Source organism: Canis lupus, chromosome 22, assembly GCF_011100685.1.
Source record: "Canis lupus familiaris isolate Mischka breed German Shepherd chromosome 22, alternate assembly UU_Cfam_GSD_1.0, whole genome shotgun sequence".
Taxonomy (NCBI): Eukaryota; Metazoa; Chordata; class Mammalia; order Carnivora; family Canidae; genus Canis; species Canis lupus.
Window position 1 is genome coordinate 40,459,951 of NC_049243.1, and position 15,753 is coordinate 40,475,703.

Sequence of the window (15,753 nt, forward strand, 5' to 3'; positions counted from 1 at the left end):
GGTCCTGGAGCAGATCCAACTTTGTGCATGAAACTATTCTCTTATTGAGAAAAATAAAATAACAAAATAAAAATAAAATAAATAAAAAATTAGACTCAGTGGCTTGGTACTTGGCCCTAGTAGGGATTAAACCACTAAGATACCCCAGTCAAATTGTGACCTGAATTGTCAATCATAGAAGTTCACAAAATTCTAAAGTTGAGCTTGTGTACTGTATTCCACCATCACTTAGAAGTACTATATGCAAAATTTGGCTTAAACAGATCCTAAATTCTTGTATAAGTTAAGTGAATATGTGGCTCAGAATCCTAAGACATGCACTTTAACTATTTTGCTCCATCTGCTTCCATCCATATCTACTGTCTCAGTGAAAGTAAATATATGTACCATATGTACTTTCAATATATATATATATAGCTGAATTTTCAGATAGCTATTTGCAATATCTTTCCAGCAACCAGATGTACATTGCTGAAGCATCGTAGTCCCCTCATAGGAGTTGCATCCAAAGACAGTAGGAAGGATAATCTTCCTAGTAGGCAAAAGATCAAGAAGCACATTTGGTTGTCTGCTGTGCCTCAAGAGGGGGATGTAGCCAGAGGACTAGGTTGATTCTGATTCATGACCAGTTTGGTGGGATAACAACAAAGAGTTTGATAAGATAATCACAAAGAGCTTGATAAGATAATCACAAAGAACAAAATTGGAAGATTGTTTAAAGTGAAGCTGATAAAGAGAAATACAGATGGATTTTATTAATGGCATGAAGCATAAGGATATTTGTATCTAATGTGAGTGCTTACAGCAGGCATCCATTACAGAGTGTGATCTATATAATTTGTTACTGAATCTCGACTGTAGCTGCTGTTCAAGCTGTGATCTCTTTATTGGAACAAATTCACAGAGCAAAGCATTTAGTATTAAGCTACTAAGGTAGGGATATGGAAAATACTCTTCCTATCCCTACTTTCCCCCCTCATATCAATTAGTAAAGATGGCTTGAAGTGGCCACTTTCCACTTGTCAGAACAGCTGTCCACCTTGCTGTCTTAAATCAACACTCTATCAATACTCTAAATCTCTTCCATAATTATTACTCATGAACCTTAATTGTTTCCACATTGTAGAGAACATCATGCTGGTCTATTACTCTGCTGGCATGCTGATTAGACCTGGTGGGTTGAATGGAATGCTTTCTAGTTGCCTTTGTAAGACCCACACATAGAGGAAGACCACCCTACTGAGGCAAAAAGAAAAAAATAAAAAAAACCCACAAAAACAAACGAACAAAACACACATACAAAAAATCCTCAGACTTTATAATCCTTATTTCAAACTGAGAAGTCTGTACAGGAAACTGGTTACAAAGTTACTGGAGGGGCTGGTCAACAAAAGAATAAGAGGGGAATTGTAGTTCTAAAATGGGAGGAGGGGAAACAGCCTCTCTGACCTTAATTTCTACAACTGTTGCTGTCTAGGCAGAAGTAGTGGGTTTACCCTGGACCCTAGTGGCCAGTGCAGAAGCAGTACAGTTTCAGTGGTTCTAGGTTTTTATGGAGTTGCACCTTTTTGGCAGATCAATAATTAAATGCGACAATATTTTTCACTTTAGAGTATTGACTCATATATGCTAGCCTTGGAACATTAGCTCTTCTGATCTCTGGGTTTCTCCTTCTTCCTGTCTATTTCTCTGGATGCCCTGCTTCTGTGGCCCTACAGATTGTTCTAATAATTTTGCAATGATTTGCTGTTCCATTCCCTCTTATTAAAACACCTAGACTTCATTCTATTCTTCTGCTCAAAACCTGGCTGAAACATTAATAATTGAATTACTGAGTCAATAATGACATGTAGCCTTAATGGGAACTTATTAATAACCAACCACAAGTTCTGCTCTTTTATTGCTTTGCAAATAGACCAATATGCCATGAGAAGCAGCATTAAGTTAAACTCCTCTTCAGAGCTTCTACCTAGCTCAGTAGGATATCCATGTCTCAAAATGAATTTTTATGATTTATTGTAGTAACTGTATGAAAAATCTAGGTTGTATTTTGTTGGCAGTATAAATATGCTGAACTTAATGGAAGAGTAGCATCCTCCCAAAGGGGGGGGGGAGACAACAGAAAACAAAATAACAAAACAAAAACAAAAACAAAAACAAAAAAAACCCTTTGTTTTGAAATAGTAACTTGAGTTTGTCATATGTATTTCACAGTGATATTAATTTCTTGGCTTCACACAAGGTTCTTAATTGAGACTTATAGTCAGATTTTTTTTTAGATTTTATTTATTTATTCATGAGAGACAGAGAGGGAGAGAGAGAGAGAGAGAGAGAGAGGCAGAGACACAGGCAGAGGGAGAAGCAGGCTCCATGCAGGGAGCCTGACCTGGGACTCGATTCAGGGTCTCCAGGATCAGGCCCTGGGCTGAACACAGGTGCTAAACCTCTGAGCTGCCCAGGCTGCCCTTATAGTCAGATTTTAGTGCAAGGTAAAACTGATTCAGAAATAGTCCACTTTTTCAATTTTGTCATTTTTAATGTAATTTTACAATTTAAATCAAACAGGATGAAATTATTATTTAAACTAGAATTTCAGAGGCACCTGGGTAGCTCAGCAGGTTAAGCATCTGCCTTCAGCTCAGGCCATGATCTCAGGGTCCTGGGAGAGAGCCTCACATTGGGTGAGCCTCCCTGCTTCTCCCTCTCCCTCTGCCCCTCTCCCCTGCTCATGTTGTTTTGCTCACTCTCTCTCTCTCAAATAAATAAATAAAATAAAATCTTAAAAGAAATAAAAATAAACTAGAACTTCAGGAGCACTGAACTGGAATTACAATAAGCAATTAAGCAAACATATAGGTTTCTTTCTATGAAAGCAAGGGTTATAATAGGTAGCACATATCCTTGATAAGAAAGGGAGAAGAAAGTAAAAACTGACGCTCTAAGCACAGCTGTAACCTTAAATTTATGTAAAAGAAATCACTACGGGGTAAATGATCTATTACCCTTTATAATGGATATATATGTCTATATATATATTCTGCTCACTAATTTTATTATACAGTCCTATCTTTGAGACTTTAACATGTGACAGGAAAACAAGATGGAAATATATTCTGGAAGAGCATATGTTATTTGTTTAGAATCATTCATTTGAAAATGTTAAAATGTCAGATTTTTAGGTTTTTAATTATATTTTATTATCATTTGATTTCATAAGCATACAAACCAGGTCAGGGCAAAATTAATGTGTGCTTTAGACTTCCTCTCTGCATAGGAGGAAACAATATTTGAATTCAGACTTCTGTTCAATATAATTGCTTCTCTATGTCTGCACATGTCTTACCAAGCCTTTTCATAGAAATAGAAAGTTTTGCTCCAGTGGGGTGGTAGAGACTGCTGGATAGTAGCTAAATAGATTTGCTTTTCCTAGCTACAATGCTGGATTACTGCTCCCACCTCCCTTCCAGATAAGTGTGGCCCTGAGGGTGGGTAATGGGGTTTGGGTGGAAGTAATATGCACCCCTTCTAGTCTGACTCTAGGGCTCAGCTCGCCCAGTATTTTCCCTTGTGTAGAGTTCTGAGGTAGAGGTATCGGTGTCCCTGAGTACCTCCTCTGAAACAGCAACAGCCAGGTTGTCAAGCTATTTAGAGGTTTTATATTGCTTTGCATTTGCTGAAGTCATTCGAAACAATAAAAGGGATCAAACAACTTCCATTTAACCCAGTTTAAAAAAAGTTATAGTCAAGAGTACTGTAAATGCTTTTACTATATTTTTGGTAAGTTTTATTTAAAGCAGTAGTTTAAAATTTATTATTCTTAATTTAAACTTTTGCAAGTAATTTGAAGGTCTACTATACAAAGTGATCTGTAATTACTCTAACTCATATACTTACATCATGAACCTACAAAGGTAAGTCAAATTTGGCTTATTACTCAGCCTGGCTAGCATCTTGCATCTCACAACTGGTTTAATTTTCCTGAACTAATTTCCCTCTATTTAGTAATGCTCAAGAAATAATAAAAAGACCTATGTTTTCATTTAACTTATGATCTAGTAGAAAAAATGCTGCTCATAATGTTAAAAAGAACTTATATTTTTTTCTTATTGAGAAAATACCTCCTCCCAAAGTACCTTATGGAATCATTATGCATAAAACTACTTACTATATATTTTTTAAAAATTCCACTACATTTTACATCATGTGATTTTGTTCATAACTTTTTAAATTTATTATAATTTTAGCACTAATGTACTTCATAATATTGTCAGGTCTTTAAATGACACTACAAAGTTATTGTGCTTGAAAGAGTTTCTCAAAAAGATAATGCTTTAAAAATTTATGTTTTCCAATAAACAAAACTAAAAGGTAGCCTTATTAATGGGAGAAGATATCTGTAATTGATGTATATAATAAAGGGTTAGTATCCAAAATATATAAAGAACTGATACAACTCAACACTAGAAACCCCCCCAAATTATACAATTTAAAATGGGGAGAAGACATGAACAGAAATTTCTCCAAAGAAGGCATACAGATAGCCAAGAGATACACGAAACACTCATCATCAGGAAAATGTAAATCAAAACTACAATGAGATATTACCTCATACCTATCAGAATGGCTAAAGTCAATAACACAGTTTGAAAAAAAAAACACATGAAAAAAATGAAAAAAACACATGTTGGTGAAGATGTGGAGAAAAAGAAACCTTCATGCACTGTTGGTGGAAATGCAAACTGTTGCGGTCACTGTGGAAAACAGTATGGAGATTTCTCAAAAAGTTAAAAATAAGACTATCTTATGATTCATCAATTGTACTACTGGGTATTTACCCCCAAAATACAAAAGCACGGATTCAAAGGAAACCATGCACCCCTATGTTTAATGCAGCATTATTTACAATAGCCAAACTATGGAAGGAGATAAATGGATAAAGAAGTGGTATGCACACACACACACACACACACACACACACACAACAATGGAATATTATTCAGCCACAAAAAGAATGGAATCTTACTATTTGTGACAACATGGATCTAGAAAGTATGATGTTAAGCAAAATAAGCCAATCAGAGAAAGACATATACCATATGATTTCACTTATATGTGGAATTAAAAAAAAAGAGAAATGGAAGCGATAGATATGAACCAAGAAGCAGACTCTCAACTATACAGAAAATAAACTGATGGTTACCAGAGGGGATGTGGGGGAGGGTGATGTAGGTGATGGGGATTAAAGAGTACACCTACCATACGAGCACTGAGTAATGTATAGAACTGTTGAGTCACATTATTGTACACCTGAAAATAATATAACATTGTATATGAACAATATTGTGATTAAAATGAAAAATCTAATAGAGCAATATTGTCTAGATGCTTTGCTGAAGCAGAATGCACAAAAATACTGAAAACATTTTTTAAGATAGGTAGCAATTCACATACATTTTGATTATTTTGGATAGGAGTTGAAGGATACAAATAACATATTTGATGTAATCTTGTAGCTTTTCAGGACAAAACACCACATTTGACCTCATTTTTCTGAAGATTGATACTTATTTGTTGTAAGATCTTAGAGTTAACTGAGTTTTATTTTATTGAGCATATCATTTTTTATTTAATATTTTGCTTTTTACATAAGAAACATTTAAGCAGAAGATAATACCACTGAGAAATAAAAACTGACAAGGCTTCAAGGAATAGGAAATACAAGGAACAGACCACCACTGGGAGAATTTTTTCATAGAGGCTATGCACCACTTATCGATTCACTTTTCCTGTCAGAACTTTCAAGGTTTATTTTGAACAGATACTGGAGGACTCAATATTTAGATAAAGTATTCATAAATCACTTTCTTGTGATGTGTTAAGAGAATTTTGACTTTCAATAATACTTAGCATTTTAGTTTATGTCAAAATGTTAAAAAGGCTATGTTGAATCAAAATTCAAAAGAATCTGATTAAACTTGAGATGTGATTCCCGCAGGTGAAACAGTATTTGCTAAGAGAAGTCACTGTATGGAATGCAGAATAGGTATCAGTTATAAGGTTACATGGACAAAAGCCTACCAGCAATCATTCTTACTACGCAGTTTGATTCAGTTAAACAAAATAATTATGTTAAGAGCTGATGGTTTGTTTAAATGAATTCAGTAATTTTGTGTTGCGTTCTACTAGCACAGTCATATTTTCTTATACCTGCTATTGGTTTATCAAAAGTATAACTGGATACAAAGGAGAACCAGGAGAGTAGGAAAATTTGTACTTGAGGGTTCAGGACAAAGGTAATTTACTTACTTATTCAGGAAAAATAATTTTACAAATATAATAGGAGAGCCTTTTACATGAGTGTGAGCTCATCAAAAATTGAGTTAAGTTATATTACCCACAAATTCATGAGTGGATCTCCTGAGCATGTTTAAACCAACAAAATCTGTATAGATCCAAAATATTGTTTGTTATTATTAAAGCAAAGGCATAAACAGGAAATCAATGAATTAATCAAAGCACAGATTATGTAAGCAGTTGCTTTTGAAAGTTTACTGTTTTCAATTTCAAATACAGTCTCAGTTTTAGAAACTATTTAAGAAGAGAAAGCTCCACGTATATATTTTTTATAAAATGAGAAATATATTTGAGTAAAGACAAAGTGCAAGGTGAATGCTCTGTACTTTTTATAAAGACACAGGAAACACAATTTGCCAAACTGTTTTTTTTTTGTTGTTGTTGTTGTTGTTTCAGTAAGTCAATTAAGAAAGATGTTTTAAAAAATGTTACAAGGGAAGTAGTTACAGAGCAAGATTATGATGTAATGAGTTTCTCATTTCTCCTTGTGAAGGATATAATTATGGAATGGATTAATCATTTAAACAAATAATAACCCTAGTCAGGTTGATAAAGTTTTTACATGTAATTCATGTAGACAATTTAAAACACATACATGCATGTATTTTTTGTTGTGAATGAACTGTAGCATTTAGTATATTCCGAGAAGCTTTGTCAACAATAAAAATGTTTGGGAGAATGAACCAAAGAATCAATCATGCTGTATTTAAAATGCCATTCTGGAAAATCTACTCATAGCCCTTTACAGTAATTCTGATACAATCTATAAACAATGTAATATAATTTCATTAAACAAAAAAGAAGTGGGCTCTTTCTATGGAATGACTATTACTTAGAGTATTTGATAGCTAAGCCCTCAAGGGTTACCAGGAAGCCTTCTGGTTTTTATTTTGTTTCTGTCCAGACAGAATTACTGTTAGTACTTTCTGACACTTTCTTTTTCTGCCATATTTTATTAGAGTTGGTTTTAAACATGTCTGAACTAAAATAGTGGAACCAGATCTTAAAGAATCATTTCCTTTGATAATTCTCAAACTAATAAACTAGTATCTTGGGTTGCACAAGGAAATTAGAAAGTATTTTTTCCTTTGAATATCTGGAAGTCAGAATGGTACATTTTTAGCTTAAAAAAGTGGAGCAACAAAGAAACTTACGTTTCTATTCATTAAAAACATTTCATTATGGAAAATTTTAAAGGTATTAAAAAGTGGAGGGAATAATATGATGACTTTATTCCATGTAACTTTCAGCTTCAGTAAGTGTCAATTTTATTCCATTTAGCCTCTTCCAACCAAGTATTAGTTTATATTAAATACCAACTTAAGAAATTATCATGCTATTAACCGAAGTCCTTTATATTATCATGTCTAGTCAGTGTTCACATTTACTTTTTACTTTGTTAGATTCAGAATTCAAATAAGGTCTGTTACACTGCACTAGATTAAATATGAAGTCTTGTTTAATCTAGGCACCTCTGTATTTATTTTTAAATTATTATTATTCCTTGCTACATTTGGTTGAAGAAATAGTCTTAGTGATGTGGCATTTTTAGATATCTCCTAAGGAGATATTTCCATCTTCATATACACAGTACAAAAACATAGCTGTCATTGATGGAAAGGCATCTCTTCTTAATATAGCAGGGGAGAGAAAGCCCCTGATGTAGCTAGCCCCTTATCTCAGTTTTGACAGATTTGCCCATCAGAAATTGCAGGAGTCAGATCAGACTTAGCAAAGAAAATTTCACATTGCTGAGCCCAGGCTTAGCCTCTAAATGGCTAGTGTCATGGCGACTTTGTGCATACGTGTATTGGGCATATATCAAACTAAAGAGAATGATATCCAGAGATCATAAAATATTGTTCATCTCATTTTTAAGATGCAGTGTATATTCTTTAGTAGACATTCAGAGAGAAACAAGTATCTTCACATCTTCTGTACCCTTTGAGAAGTCCATCCACATACCTCTTTTCTGTATCTTCAGGTCAATTTTTCAATCCCAATCTTTCTAAGATTCTAATCATCTGGTCAAATTAGAATGTTAATACTGCAGCAATTATTTCCTTTGATGCTGCATATCAATTAACAGAATCTATAACCATTTTTTTTCTTCCTAAATCTGCTGATGTTGAGAAACTATCCATGGGTCTATTGCTGTGAAATAAGGTAAGGGGAATATGTAGCAAGATCAGGTGCACTGGGAACCTTAGCCATATGCATCTGGAATCCATTTTTATCATAAAGATCTATTCAATACTGATCCTGTATATACATTTTCAATTGAGGATGAGTTATACTTGTAACTTGAATGATTTTATGACATATTGGGTCAGAATCCAAATAATAATCAGTTTATTTGATTCTATGATATTCATATTTTATTACCTTAATAATGAGACAAGACCTGTTTCTCAAAACTAGAAGAAAAAAATATGACCTTTTTCCAAAACCCTGGAAGTTGGTTTAGTGATTCCCTTATTAAGCTTTGTGGTGGCTCTATACAATATTCTACATGTCAAGGATACATACATTAGAGTTAGATCTGTTTGGTTGTGAGGCAAAAATAGCAAAATATCTTTTATAGCAGACTGAAATTGCTGCAAAGCCTTCTCTTGCTCTTAGCCCTTCTCAAAGTGACAACTTTATGGTTACCGCATTAGTGAGCCATAGAAACACATTCAAATATGACTTATATTGCCTCTAAAATTGCAAAAGCCCCATTAAGAATTATTCCTATTTTTTTGGTCATAGTCAGTGTAAGATATAACAAACCATTTTTCTGTTTTGTTTTGTTTTGTTTGTTTTGGAGGGTCAGGATCTTTGGACAGAAATTTCATCAAGGTTTTGGATTCAAGCATGACCCATATTATTTAGGGGTTTCTCTCCCATTATCTGAGATGCATACCATTGGTAAGACCTGTTCATTCTATAGACTTGCTAGTTTTGTTTTAATTAGGTGCAATTAGCATGACATCATGTATTTAATTGGCCACTGTGATTATCCAAGATTATAATTAAGATCTTAGTAAACTTGATCAGTGACTACTGAAAGTAAAGCCCCATGGTCTAAGGCTGATTTGAAAACTTTTTGTTACTGGCCCATAATGAGATAAATACATAAATAGAAGTATGTTTTTATTTACGCTATTAGAGACACATTAATACATAGATTAGAGATCAAATAGTACTGGAGAGATTATGGGCAGAAATATGAGTGTTGGCATGGTTCTGAGGCAAGACCATGAAATTATACTGTCATCCCATCTAGACGATAACAAACAATTTATTGTGATAGATGTAAATTGATATAAAGGAGAGGAACTAGATCAATAGCTGCAAGTGCTGGGTAAACCAAGTGCTGGGTAAAACTTGTTCCAGGTGAGATAACATATCTGGGAAAGCATTTGGAAGTGTAGGACCCATGCAATTAAGATTATAATCCATAATTTAGTGTTAGGTTTCATCTGCCTTTTACATAAGAAATACAGCCAAGTGGGATCCCTTGGTGGCGCAGCGGTTTGGCGCCTGCCTTTGGCCCAGGGCACGATCCTGGAGACCCGGGATCGAATCCCATGTCGGGCTCCCGGTGCACGGAGCCTGCTTCTCCCTCTCCCTCTGCCTGTGTCTCTGCCTCTCTCTATCTCTCTCTCTGTGTGACTGTCATAAATAAATAAATTAAAAAAAAAAAAGAAAGAAATACAGCCAAGTAAATGGTAGTGTGATGGGAATCTTCATCTCTCCATCTTCCAAGGCATTAATTGTGGCATATTTTTTTAAACAGGAAATTAATTTTATTTTTAAATCCAAGGGGCCAGAACAAATAAGGAGACTCCTACCCTTGGCTGGCAAACTTAGGTGGTGGCCAAGAAGATTGGGGGAGAGGATGACAGCAAATGGGTGGGTAGGAACACGTCCATATAAACCAGTGGGGGAGGCCCTCTTCACTCTGGTGCAGCCTCCATCAAATACCCGTTCTCCGGAGCAAGATACCCATCACCTCCCTCAGACTCCATGTACATGTCTCGGTTTTCTTTGCCCAGACCCTCCAGCCCATTGTCCTGGCCACCAACACCCCCACCTCGGGCCTCATCCCTGCCCCGTTCACCACCCCGCTCCCCCCGCTTGCAGTTCCCTAAGATATTTGCAGTTCCCTAAGATATAAACTTTATTTGGTTCATTATCCTGATAAGAGTAATTTATAGTACTATTCATAATATAAAAGCTAGGATGAACATCTTAATATACCGTGCACTCCTGGACACTTTTCTAAGTAAAAAGGGGTGCAATAATCACATTTGGACAGTAGGTGTAAATTGAGTTTGGGCAGAATGTATAGTAAATCAAGTGTCTTTCAATCTGTAAACCTGGATTCTAATGTTGGGATTCCAGATTATGCCTATTATGATTATGGAAAAGAAAACATAAGGCATACCTGCCAAAATTGAGCCCCTGCTAACCCACTATCCCACTGACATGGTCTTGTGTCAAAATTTATTTTTATCTTCACACTACCATAGACAGCGTGTTGTTTTTGGTCTTCAGAAAATTGCATTATATTATAGTTAATACCTATATATCCTCAAAAGTCCTGAGTAATTCCCATTTCCCAGTATCCTGTCATCTTTATAAATGGTCTCAGTTCCTTTATAGATAGCCTTGGAAGCATAATTGGAGTTAGCATTTCTCAATGTTGTAGGGTCTTTCCATAAAAAAAATTTAGCCTTTTACTGACTCAAGATTACAGAACTTTGAATAGTCTAGACATATCTTTAGTTTTATTACTTTCTGTTGTGACAATACAAATACATCTCTCAACTAAAAGATTTTTTCTATCATATATATCAAGTATAAATAGTATATTAATCTCATATTTTATTGCCAGTAATCTATCATTAATTGGCCACTGCAAAAAATGATGTCAGACAAAGTATTTTGAGTACTACTTAATTGTGCTGCCTATTATGGTGTTTATGCTTACTTTGTCTCTAGTTATTAAGTACTAATATTTTATCTGTTGCTCCTGATATAATTATATTCATGGAAACCATCTCACTCATTTCAGTGATGCCATTTCTTGTCATCATTTATGGTCTACAAACCAGCCACAATAGACTTAATGGAGAAGATGTTACAGCCCTCATTAGTGCATCTTAAGTTTTAGTGACATGCTGGAGAATATATCAAGCAGGTGGAATTGCCAGTAGCACATGATAAATACACTCCAGCATCCCATATCTCTAAACCTTTGGGATTTTTTTTTCTCTTCATTATTCTAGGACATTTTTAGTATCTCAACCCAATTGAATCTGAGCCAAGACCATTGAAGATCAAGTTTTAGTCAGTATTTCAAACTCTTGAGTCACCTCCAACTATACAGACAAGCTTTTTAAATCCCAAATCATTAAGTATATCCAAGTCAATAAATTCAACCTATTTTAGTGTTATAAATGCATTATTCTATAGGACTAACATTCTTAGCATCCATTCATGAAATGCTCTAGACCATTACTTCCTGTATTTGCCTGTCTCTCCATTGTGGGAACAGTGGTTTGTCCACTCTCCTTCCCTCCCTCAAAAGCCCAAAAAGAGTTGTTGATTTTTGAATCTGTTCAGCTTTTTTCTTGTTGTTGGAACAGAGTGGTGACTTTGAAGATCCTTACATGCATAACTAGAAACTGGAAGTTTCCAGGATTTCTTAAATAAATGTCACTCAATTTGTTGTATGTTGCACACTTGTGTTTAATTAGTAGGTTCCAGAGATGGTTGTTTTGAAAGTTTTCTCCAATTTACCATTGCTTTTTTAGGGAAAAGATGCCCTAACTTTCTGGAAGTCCCACTCATCCATTGAGCATTCTACTTTATTTTTACATGTGAAGTTAACACGAGTTGTCATCTTATATGTTAGAAAAAATTTTGGCCTCTGACATCTCTACTTGGTGTTATCTATTTCCTTCCCTATTTAGCAAGCTTTGGATCAGTGAAATCTGTAATCTACCTTCAAATGCCTTCCTTCTCAGTTATTTCTTGTTATATCACAGGCTGATTTCTATCAGAATGATTTTGCTGAAACTGATGTTGACATAATTACCAAATTACAAAAAAGTTACTTAAAAATTCAAATCTAATAGATAAATTTCATCCCTCTACTTATTGTTATTGTCTACATTAATATTGTTAATACATCACAATTTTTTTTCTGTTCTGGGCAATTTTCTGCAAATTTACCTGTTTTTAAGCTTTACACTGCTTCTCAATCTGAGCATCATTTCTGGGTGATGGTCTTATGCCTTTCTGCAGTTACATTCTATACATTGATTGTTCTCTTATATTTATCCACAGTCAATATATTTCTTTGTGTAAAGCTATAAACTGCCCACTCAGGAAATATGCTTGAGCAGTTCCCAAGAACATCCAACTTAACAAGTTTCAGATTGATCTTACTTCTCTACTTTTTACTTTCTTGTGCTCCCCATCTCCATCCATAGTTACACAAGCTGGAAACCTAAGCCTCACTCCTCATAACTCCCTCTATCATCACATAAACAGCCCAACAGTTACCAAATTCCACTGATTCTATCTGCTAATTATCCGTTAAGTGCCTTCACTTTTCTACATACCACATGCCACTTATTAGTGTGTATCACCATTACCACTTTTGACTTGGATTCCCACAACCACTCCAGATTCTTTTTACTACTGCTTTTCTTTTGTACCATAATACATATACTTCTTAGTGAAGACATAAAAATGGTTCTAAAATGCAAATATCTCCATTCTACTTGTCTGCCTAATAGTATTTAAGAGCTTCCATTACCCGCAGGAAAAAGTCCAAACATTTTAGTATGCCATATATATACGCATTCCTTTATAAACTTACCCATGTTTATTCTTATAGTCTTTTATAGGCCACTATTACTTTGTGTTAAATTTATAGTGACTTTCTTACTACTCTCCAAATGTGCCATTCTTTATCTTCCCTTCTGGTGATTACATGTGCTGCTTTTTTTGCCAATAACTCTCTTTCATTCTTTTATTTCTAGTGCAAATTCCTCTCATCCTCAAGAGCCATTGAGATACCAATACACACATTATGTTGTCTTTTCCTTCTCTGTTTACCCTTATTCCCAATAATATACCTATTATAGTGTGTTTTCCCTGACAATGCTCTTGCAGTTTGTGGCTTTAATCTTCTGTAAATTTTTTGAGAGCAGGGAATATCATGTAATATTTTAATCACAATGACTAGCATAAAGCTAAACCCATGATAAGTGTGAGTTCAATGCCATTTATAAAGACAAGTTGAAGAAAAAAAAGAAGTTCTCCAACAAAATATTATCTCTAGGGAAGCCTGGGTGGCTCACCGGTTAAGCGCTGCCGACTTCGACCAAGGGCGTGATCCTGGAGACCGCGGATAGAGTCCCACATCGGGCATCCTGCATGGAGCCTGCTTCTCCCTCTGCCTATGTCTCTGCCTCTCTCTCTCTCTCTTTCTCTCTCTCTCCCTCTCGCTCTCTCTCTCCCCTCTCTCCCTCTCTGTGTCTCTCATGAATAAATAAATAAAATCTAAAAAAAAAAAAAAACAAACCACTATCAGGGATTATTTCATAAAGCAAAGTATCTTCCTTAATGGGAATGATAAGCTCTACTTCAAATGTTATTATAAAAATAGGTAAAAAATATTATTTCTAATGAATATTTAAATAGTTTTGTAATAGCCACTGTGTGTGGAACCAAACAAAATATTTAGCTAGTATACTAAAGTAAGGTCAATATTGGCCAAACCTAGAACACTTTAAGCTTACTACATCCCATTCCACGGGTTGCCTTTTAGTTTTGTTGATTGTTCCTTTGCTGTGCAGATGCTCTTTATTTTGATATAGTCCCAACAGTTTATTTTTGCTTTTGTTCCCCTTGCCTCAGAAGACACATCTAGAAAAAAGATTGGGCTAATCTCAAAGAAGTTACTGCCTTGTTCTCTTCTAGGATTATTATGGTTTTGAGTTTCATATTTAGGTCTTTAATCCATTTTGAATTTATGTTTGTGTATGGTGTAAGAAAATGGTTGTGTGTGTTTTTTACTTTTGCGTATAGCAGTCCAGTTTTCCTAACACAATTTGTTGAAGAGATTTTTCCCCATTCAATACTTTTTCCTGCTTTGTTGAAGATTAATTGACCATACAGCTGTGAATTTATTTCTGGGTTTTCTGTTGTATTGCTCTATATGCCTATTTTTGTGCCATTACCATACTGTTTTGATTACTACAACTTTGTGATATAACTTGAAGTCCCAGATTGTGATTGCTCTAGCTTTGTTCTTTTTCAAGAATTCTGTGACTGGGGTCTTCAATCATTCCATACAAGTTTTAGAATTGTTGGTTCTAGTTCTGTGAAAAATGTTGCTGATATTTTAATAGGGATTGCATTAAATGTGTAGATTTCTTCGGATAATACAGACACTTTAACAATATTTGTTCTTCCAATCTATGAGCATGGCGTATCTTTCCACTTCTTTGTAACGTCTTTAATTTCTTACATAAATGTTTTACAGTTTTCAGAATACAGGTCTTTCACCTTTTGGGATAAGTATATTTGTAAATATTTTATTATTTTTGGTACAATTGTAAATGGAATAGTTTTCCTAATTTCTCTTTCTGCTGCTTCATTATTAGTGTAAACATGCAGTAGATTTCTGTACACTGATTTTGTATCTTGAATAAATTCTTATTGAACTTATGCATCAGTTCTAGTAGTTTTTTGGTGGAGTCTTTAGGGTTTTTATGTATATAGTATCATGTCATCTGCAAATGGTGAAATTTTGCTTCTTCTTTACCATTTTCTTCTAAGTTTTGACATACCTTTTAATTTCCCTAGCAATATCTTCTTTATATATTTAAGAGATATTTATTGAGATATAAATTACGTACACTAACATGAAACCTGGTAAATGTAGAGTTTGATGAGTTCAACAAATATGAATTATCATGTAACTATCACCAGTCACAATATAGAGTATTGTCATTCCGGCTGGAAGTTCCCTAATGTCTCTTTGCTCTGAGTATCCCCCAGCATCCTAGCCTTGATCTCCTTCCCTATAATTTCCCTTTTTAAAAATGTCTATATTTGAAATTATACTTTATGTTGCCTTTTTCTCCTCTAGCCTTTTCCACTTAATGCAGTGCTTACAATAATATTTATTCCTGTTCTTACATTAATTAGCAATTCATTCTCTTATTGATGAAAAATACTCCCATATTTTTGATTTACTACAAACTGTTCCTCCACTCTCCTGTTGATAGACATTTGAGTTGGTTCTAGTTTGGGATGATTATGAATAAAGCTGCTATATAAAAACCATTTGTTGAAATGTCATTTCTGCATGAACTTTATCTTGTCAGCTAT